Raw genomic sequence first — 8,708 nt, 5'->3', positions numbered from 1 at the left:
CAGTCAATGCTACGTGCTCTCAGTAGGATGTATTACTATTGGTATCACCTCAGATCACACAACGGTGGTAGTGATTGTCAGGTTTCATTGTAAGATGGCTCTTTTTTCTCACTTCTGCACTGTACTCTTTGGAAAGAAGTCATTGTGCATAGTCCATTCTTGAAAAATGGGGAGTTACACTCCACCTCCCTGAGGGGAGACTATCTACATGATTATTTGCAATTCCTCTGCCTTTGAGGTTTATCTATTCCCTCTCCCTTATTTATTTACTCAGTCATTTATGCCAATGTAGATAATAATTTGTTGTGAGCCATAATCCAATATTAATGTATGTATTTTGTTGCTTAAATTATTCCCACTTTGGAGCTTGTAATTTTTTCAACTGACTCCTGTGTCCCTTTGGTATATCTCTTTATAGTGGATTGATTTGTTTTTGCTTGCTTGGTTTTATTGTTTTGTTTATTTTTAGCACTTTCCTGCTGATATGAGCTGGATATATCCCCCTAAGTTCAAGCGTCAAAAGATTAATAGCTAAGGTTAGAGTATTTGAAGATAACGTATTTATGAGGTAATTGGATCATGAAGGTATATCCTTCATGATGAAATTGGCGGCCTAGTAAGAAGAGATGAGAGACTTTCCTCTCATTTTCTTTGCCATGTGGGTACATAGTAAGGAAACATCTTCCTATAAACCAAGAAAAAGGCCCTCACTAGATCCTGACCAAACTAGCATCCTGATCTTGGACTCCCTAGCCTCCAGCATTATGAGGAAGAAATTTCTGTTGCTTAGGCTACCACGCGTGTGGCACTTCCATTATAAGGCACTTATTTTCTGGCACTATAAGATGCTCTTATTTGCTGCCAACTTTGGTTCTAGAGTCAGCCATGTCTCCAAGGAGCCCTGATTCTTTGGGTCAAAGACTGGTGGTATAAACCAAGATCTGGCACTGGGTGAGCTCATTGTTTCTGGAGTGTCATTGTTTTAGGACCAGATTAGTCTTTGTAGATCCAAATGCAATGTCCAAAGATCACACAACCCTTCTACATTGTTTCCTGAGAATCAGCCATTTGCTCTGGGATAAAAATAAAGGGAAAACTTGCCTAAAGAGAAAGAAACAGATCCAACTCCACAGCCAAGCAGTAAATTCAAGATGCCTTCTCTTGCATGGTGCATTGGCTTCTTGGCAAGCTGTTTCTCTTTCTAGCAGGGTGACCTGTCTTTCTTCTCTCCTGTGGCTCCTCGTGGAAGAGCTCTGTCGAGGACATCCTCCAAATATGTTTCAGATTTTGCAGTCAAGTACTTGGGTGTCACACACTCATTCCCAGCTCTAGCCACAAAGGAAATGAGAAACAGGTTTCATTGCCTTAGACGCAAGATGAAAGCACTGGTGTGTTGGCAGAGCCTCATTTCTTGATTATAAATAAGCAAATGACCATTACCATTCTGCACATTAACAGCACTCCTGTATATAGAAAATACAAACGAGAGAAAAATTTAATTCAGAGGCCCAAAGCACATTATAAAAATACGCACATCCAAATTTTTCTCTACTTGCTGAGAACTATTTATGACCCTAGATTATAGAGTCATTAATTTCACGTTTAAAAACGCTTCATTTTTGTAGAGAAGAACTAAAATAGACAACTACCTTGCCATTGTGCCTATATTATATGAAGATTTTTTAAAAATTCTATTTATGCAGTAAGTTAGAAATTGTAATTATGGTTTGGAATTATTTAGTCTTTTAAAAGTTTTGATGAACATTCACATAATAAAATTTTAGCTTTCCAGGTTTGACTGAAGAGGAGTCGTTATCATGGGAGTTGACATCCATCACAACAAGGAACGAAAGGTCCGGTGCAAGGAGCCCACGAGCCAGGACATCTACCTGAAGCTGTTGGTTAAGCTGTACAGGTTTCTGGCCTAACGGACAAATTCCACCTTCAACCAGGTTGTGCTGAAGAGGTTGTTCATGAGTTATACCAACCAGCCATCTCTCTCCCTTTCCCGGATGATCCGGAAGTGAAGCTTCCTGGCCAGGGAAAATAAGACAGTGGTGGTTGTGGGGACTGTCACCGATGATGTGCGCGTTCTGGAGGTGCCCCAGGTGAAGGTTTGCACTCAGGCCCGCAGCCGCGTCCTCAAGGCTGGAGGTAAGATCCTCACCTTCAACCAGCTGGCCCTGGACTCCTTCAAGGGCCATGGCACAGTCCTGCTCTCTGGTCTGCGCAAGAGCCAAGAGGTGTACCGGCATTTCAGCAAGGTGCCTGGAACCCCATACAGCCACACCAAACCCTACATCCTCTCCAAGGGCTGGAAGTTTGGGAGTGACAGAGGCCAACGGGCCAGCCGAGGCTATAAGAACTAATGCAGAGATGTACTCTGTTAATAAAAAGATTTTAGATTCTGAAAAAAAAATTTTTTTTATTATAGAGCCTTTGGATTAGATGGGATCTGGAGCATTTCATAGTCATCTATAATTGTTAGGCAAGGAAGTGGGATATTTTCATCTTCCTTTCCCATCCTATTAAACATTGATTACACATTACAAAGTATGGACAACTGAAGCTATGTGACACATTTGGGTCATTCTCAGGAAACACAATACATGAGGGTCCCAACTTTCAAAACAGATACACAAGAGGATTATTCTGCACATTACAAGCAAATCAGCAGCTTCATAAAACTAATTATCTCATGTTTCTTTATATAACAACCCATCTAATTTTATATAAATTATTTGCCTCAAAAATTCCATGTAAAACAATTCTGAGTAGCCTCTATGACTAAGTGTAAGAGGGACGTATCCTAGTGCGTGGTTAGAAAAGTAGGCATGAAGAAATTCATTACTCCAAATATAATGCAAACCCCTATCTTCTAATTTATTTTTTAAGTTCATTTTTTTCTTGAAGGTTTTATCCAACAAGTCATTCCTGCAATCCTGTTCAGTCTGAGACATAAAACTATGAGTTCAACAAATTGTATTTCTGATCTGCAGACTAAGCTGAAATCTGTATGTTCCTGTCACCACAGTAAAGGAGATTCATGATCTTTACTGCACAGAAATTCTTTCTTCATATCTTTGCCATCAAACCATCATGAGAACTGTCTCATACCATGTGGGGCAGGGTAATTAGTATATACTTTTTCTAATTTTTGAAGTACTAACCATATTACAGACTTGTCCAATGGCACATAGATTATGAAAGACATTTCTCAGGTATCTTACAGATAAAATAAACTTCTAAAAGTCCTGCTAGACATCACATTTCCCTGCCCTCTCCCATTAACACTTGCAGAGAGAGCCACCCTCTCCCAAGATTCCAGATGGGCAAAATGATAATGACTCAGATTCCAAATGAGGACATTTCCTTTAGACTTCCATGTTCAGAAGATAAATGAGTGGACTGCTTGGCCTTAAACAATTGACACAGAAGTATTATGACTGAATGTAAAGCACTGTTCATTTTATTATATATGTCCACTCTTGACCCTCTAGATGTATGAATAAAGAGAAATTTATATTGTCTCTGACACCTCAAAATAAAGTTCTGAGGAAGTTTCCTTTACTGGACTTCCTGCTGTTGGCAGTAGCCAGACAGGGTGTGGTTTTATTCAACCATCAAGGCCTGCATGGCATGATCTAAACCCTGGTTGTAGGTGGAATTTGTCCTTTGCCTTCTTTCCATATTATAAGCAATACATTCAACCAGATTCCAGCTAAGCTATTTGACTGTGCCGGTGATTGTTTCCCATGCCTTCTTAGCAGATTATAGGTATTCATATTTTTGTTTTGCTCCTGGTCAATTGCATTTACATGTTTGAAATAGGAAAAAGAATGTTTTAAACACATTTAACCAGGTCTTGAGTTTAGGGTCAGCAATGTGCCTTAACTCCCACGCCAGTCTACAAACATCTGGTGTTCCAGACGGGAGTAATAACAACTCTGCTCTTATTTCCATGACTGCTTTATAGAAGATGTTCACTGGTTTCCTCCTTGGTGAGTTTAATTCACACCAATATTTTAAGGAAGATTAGAAAAAGAGAGAAAAAAAAAAGGGAACGAAAGAAAGCATTTCTGACAGCCCAGAAAGTTGTGTTTTCATGCTTCTATGCTACAAAAAGAGTCTAAGATAATTATAGCATATAACAGATCTTTTAGGCTTATTTTGTGAATCTAATCAACTATGTATTATTTTCTATTCTGAAGCTCAATATGTACCCTTAAAATGCTGTATCATCAGCCCAGATTTAGTGTTCATGTTTTTCCTTTAATGCAATTTTTGCCAGTAGAATAGTTTTTCTAAAACCAGCTGAAAATCAACCCCGTGGCAAAGCTGCTTTGTTTTCAGGGATACCATTCAGCCTCCCTTGAAATACTGACCCCACAAGATGTCCAGTCTACTGCATGTCTAGTGCTTCCTAGCAGCTGCACTAGGAAGAAAGATACTCCTGCTTGCCTACCACATATCTGAGTTGGTTTTGCAGCCTCGTTATCCAGATTCACTGCAGTTGTTTGGCCTCTGAGAGGCAGTGAAGAAATCATGGACTCACAGGAGTACTGTCAACTTCTGCCTGAAAAGGGTCTTCAGGCTGCAGGGCACAGGGTCACAGATCCAAAGCTGGGCAGGCCTGGAGCCACAGGTGAAAAGGCTAAGCAATGGCCAGCAGCATGTCTGCACCAGATCGGGCTGTCTCGCATTTCTCAGCAAGAGGCCACCACGTCCAGAGCTACAGGGAAGACTACAGGGCTCTTTGTTTTTGTTGACTCATCTACCTGAGAAGTGCTTAAGAAGAGTGCTTGGAACACAGTGAAGCCCCAATATCTATGACAGAATGCACGAGTAAATGTCACACCTAGAGCAAGATCCTACATGGCAGGACACCAGATTTGACTTTCCTGTGTGATCATTCATTGCCAGGCTGGCAGCATAAGTTAGTGAAAAGAACACTCAGGTCTAGCTCTTGATTTGGCCAGTTACATACTCTAAGAACTTTCTGACTGTATTCCCAAGAGCAAATACCTCAGAGCCTTAGTCTTATATTTTTAAGCTGAGATGGTACTGAGCCTCCCTATTTCACAGGGCTTTATGCATACTTCATAAGATCGTGTGTAGCAAATTCCATAATAAGGCAAGAATACTGTTACTGTCAGCACATGGACTCTGACATATGATCATTGTATTACAGAGGTGCTGGCTGCAGGACAGTTTAAGCAGGACCCTCCCATGTGACTCAAGTCCTTGGTCAAAAAACATCAAATGGCACAACCTGGGCTCTTCACGAGCTGGAAGCATTTCTAGCAGGAGCCAGGGAAGTACATAACATCCCAATGTGGCACAAGGAGAGGTAGAACAGCTTGAGAGAAGCAGTCAAGAAGAGGCCAGGCAGGCTCAAGTGAATTATCCCTGGATAGATAATTCTCATATCTATCATGGCATGGAGGATACATCTCCAATAACCAGCCTGGGTAGTAGATTCTAATGCAATGCTGAGAATTCTGGGTGGAAATAGTTATAACTGCTCAGAGACATCTAAGTCAGTGGTGGACAAGTTCTGTCTCAGGACAAGGCCCACGCATCTGGAAATAGGGCTGGCTCAAATGATGATATTCTAGGAAAAGAGACTAAACTTCGGATTACGATGGGTGCCAGTGACATGCCAGGTGCAGAGGCTGGAGGTAGTGGGGCCAAATGGTGAGTGGTTTCCTCTCACTAGGTATAAGAAAACACAGCTGAGGACTCATGGCACATCTAGGGAGTTGTCCACCCCAGGTGCCTTGGTACCTGAGGTTAGGGTTTCAAACTCCATTAGATCCTGGAGAGAAATCCCTAGTGGAGCAGCAGACTGAGGTAGAACTGAGTCCACAGAGTCATCCATATTATGTGTTCCTAAATTGGGAAAGTTAGAATTCTCCAGTAAGTAGAACTAGCAAGAAAGTGATTTCAAAAATCTTTAAAAGATGTTGTCTTTGCTGCAGATAAGAGAAAACAACAGTTTTGGACTAATCATAGATGCTAGTTTATGACCTCTTAAAGCACAATATTACTGGGCAAGATCCTGAATGTGTACTCACAATTTTGCAACTGCTTATTCAGAAAAAAAAATGCCAGGCAGCTGGGGTCATTCCTGAAGAACCATGCACAACACGTGATTATACACCTTGGCTACCCAGGCCTGTACATGGGAGCCATTTCACTTGTCCATGAGCCCCTGGCAGAAAATTATAAAGGGAGACCAGGGATGAGCAAGCCCAGCTCATGGCTGTCCTTCAGTACCTCCTTCTCATCATCCTCACTCCTTCTAGCGCCACCAGAATTCTGACTCTTTATTTACATTTCAACCCTCTCTTTCTTGTCCATTGCTGTTGAAACTCTTGCAAGCCTTCCTGCTAGGTCCAGTGAAAATGAAAGACTCTGGCCTCCTCAACTTCCGGCCCTCACACCTCTGTACAGCGTCAAGTGAGCTCTTTACTCACATTTTGACCCTGGCACCACACACAGCCCCCACCAGCCTGACCAGCACCCAGATAAGTACACTCCAGCCACTCCACATTCACTGCACAAATGGCATGAGTACCTCAGCCCTTCTAATGGGATCCCTCAAGCCACTGCTGGGAGTAACCATGGGAGAAAGCCTAAAGCTTCTAGGGGAGCTTCCCATTCAAATGTGAAAGAAACTAGTGAGCAGGGAGGAGGTCCTAAATCATGGACTGCCTACCACATCCAGAATGTACTGACCCCCTAAAACCTGAATTTCAAAATTCTCTTTTTAGGATCATCCCATGAGAACATACAAGTAATTCATTGGCAGTTTGGAGACTTTCAGTCATCCACATTGACTGTAAAGCAACTTAAACAATTGCTTTCCTCCCAATTAGTTGTAAGGGGCAATATGAAATTTGATGGGATGGGAGAGGCAGCAAAATACCGATGGAAACTGAAGATGTTTGGAGGGGAGGGAAGGCTTTCTTCAAACAGGTGATGATACGAGGGAGAATGGAGAGAATTTAAGTCATGAGGACCCAGGCCAGGGCTTAGCAGTATCTGGATACAGAAGGCAAGCCAGAGCACCTTTTAGTTGTTCTTACATTTTACAAGGACCAGCTGTGCATGGGAAGGACAGTGAAATGCTCTTCTGTGTTTTTCACGTTTCCCCTCCTCCATTATTATCTTTGTTAAATGTACTTTAATTTTGTGGATGCACAATTTCAAATGGCTAATACTTCCAATGATTCAAAGTCCAGAAGGCATAAGAGTCTCCCCTAAGAAAGCAACACTCAGCTGGCTGAGGGTCTGCCTGGAGCTGAATCATTTCTACACCTAACACAATGATCACATTCATTCACACATACACGCTCATTTTCCTGTAGGCCAGCAATTTTAAGGAACATCAGGTTAAATTGGCTTTTGAGTATATTTGGGAATCTGACAACCATTTCAAACATTTTTCCCTGAGAGAAGCTGTTATCAGATCCTCAAAATCAACCTGAAGGTGATATTTTAGGCCCAAGTACATCACAAGTCAGAGCCTTTCTGTTAGATCTGTTTTAAGCAGAACTGAGCAAGTGGAGATGTGAAGAATGAGAAGATAGAAGTGAAAGCAGTTTGTACATGCCACATTAACGTTTGCTGTGCTTTTGCTGGTTTCCCCCAAAGTACCTTCAAGTGGGCTTCTAAGAAGTTTGCTGAACTCATGCACCTACAATATTTAAATGGCAATGGAATACTCATCTCTGACAAAACTAAACAAAAAAGAGGACACAAATGAAGGACCAAATTAAGACTCAGGACATATGAGATCTTCTACTGTAACGTCATGTAACTCAGTAGTGACCCAAGTTTTCTGATCAAGGAGATTATGGGGCCACAGAGGAAAGTGACTGATGATGTAGAGTGTGCCTAAGGAGAATCACATGGAGAGAAAACATTCTCTTGGGCTTTCACGGGGAGCACATTGGCCAAGCAACGGCCATGACTCATCCACATGGCTGACACTGACAAAGGTTCTACAATCTGAGGTACAGGATCTCAGGATAAATCCTGAGGGGATTTGACTCACCTTATCAAACCCAAAAGCTACAACTCTTGTTGCATAGGTCCTGCTTTATCTTGGTCTTAACCATCCAGCAGAAAAGTATAAAACCAAAGTATAAGAAGTAAAGCCATGCTGTTATGTTGAGCTGTAGGGGACTTAGATCAACAATTTATGACACTGCCAGTCAAGTAGAAGACCCAATACTATTATGGACTATTGGACTCTTTTAGAATATTTTTGCTGAGTTAACACACCTATAATATTCAAATGATGGAACTAAACAAAAAAGGGGATACAGATGAATGTCCATTTTGTATCTGTGTATTCAAAGTGGTTAGGATAGATATACAGTTACATTCTCTTAATGAATAGAGGGATTTGTTTTAATAGTGTTTGTAAATAGGATATCATGTCTGCATCTTGTACAGCAAATAACCACTAGGAAGAGAGTATGTAATGTGTTAATTATTGGAACTGTCCTACCAATTTGATTTGAAACTGTCTCATTGCTATTTGTCTGTCAATAAAATTATGGGGAAAAAACAAACAAATGAAGGACCATTTTGTATCTGTACATACAAACTGGTGAGGAGATATATATATATACAGCTACTTTCTCTTAATTCAATGAGAAGAAATATTTGTTCTAATAGTGTTTGTGGACAGGATA

The 8,708-nt window shown here is 41.1% G+C and overlaps 1 pseudogene; it reads left to right on the top strand.

Annotated features, from left to right (window-relative positions):
• The first annotated feature begins 1,817 nt into the window (after positions 1-1,817).
• Positions 1,818-2,369, top strand: LOC101573384 (annotated as a pseudogene).
• Positions 2,370-8,708: the final 6,339 nt, after the last annotated feature.

This window comes from Octodon degus, unplaced genomic scaffold (assembly GCF_000260255.1).
Source record: "Octodon degus isolate 3935 unplaced genomic scaffold, OctDeg1.0 scaffold00010, whole genome shotgun sequence".
Classification (NCBI taxonomy): domain Eukaryota; kingdom Metazoa; phylum Chordata; class Mammalia; order Rodentia; family Octodontidae; genus Octodon; species Octodon degus.
This window is presented reverse-complemented; position numbering and strand designations above follow the sequence as displayed.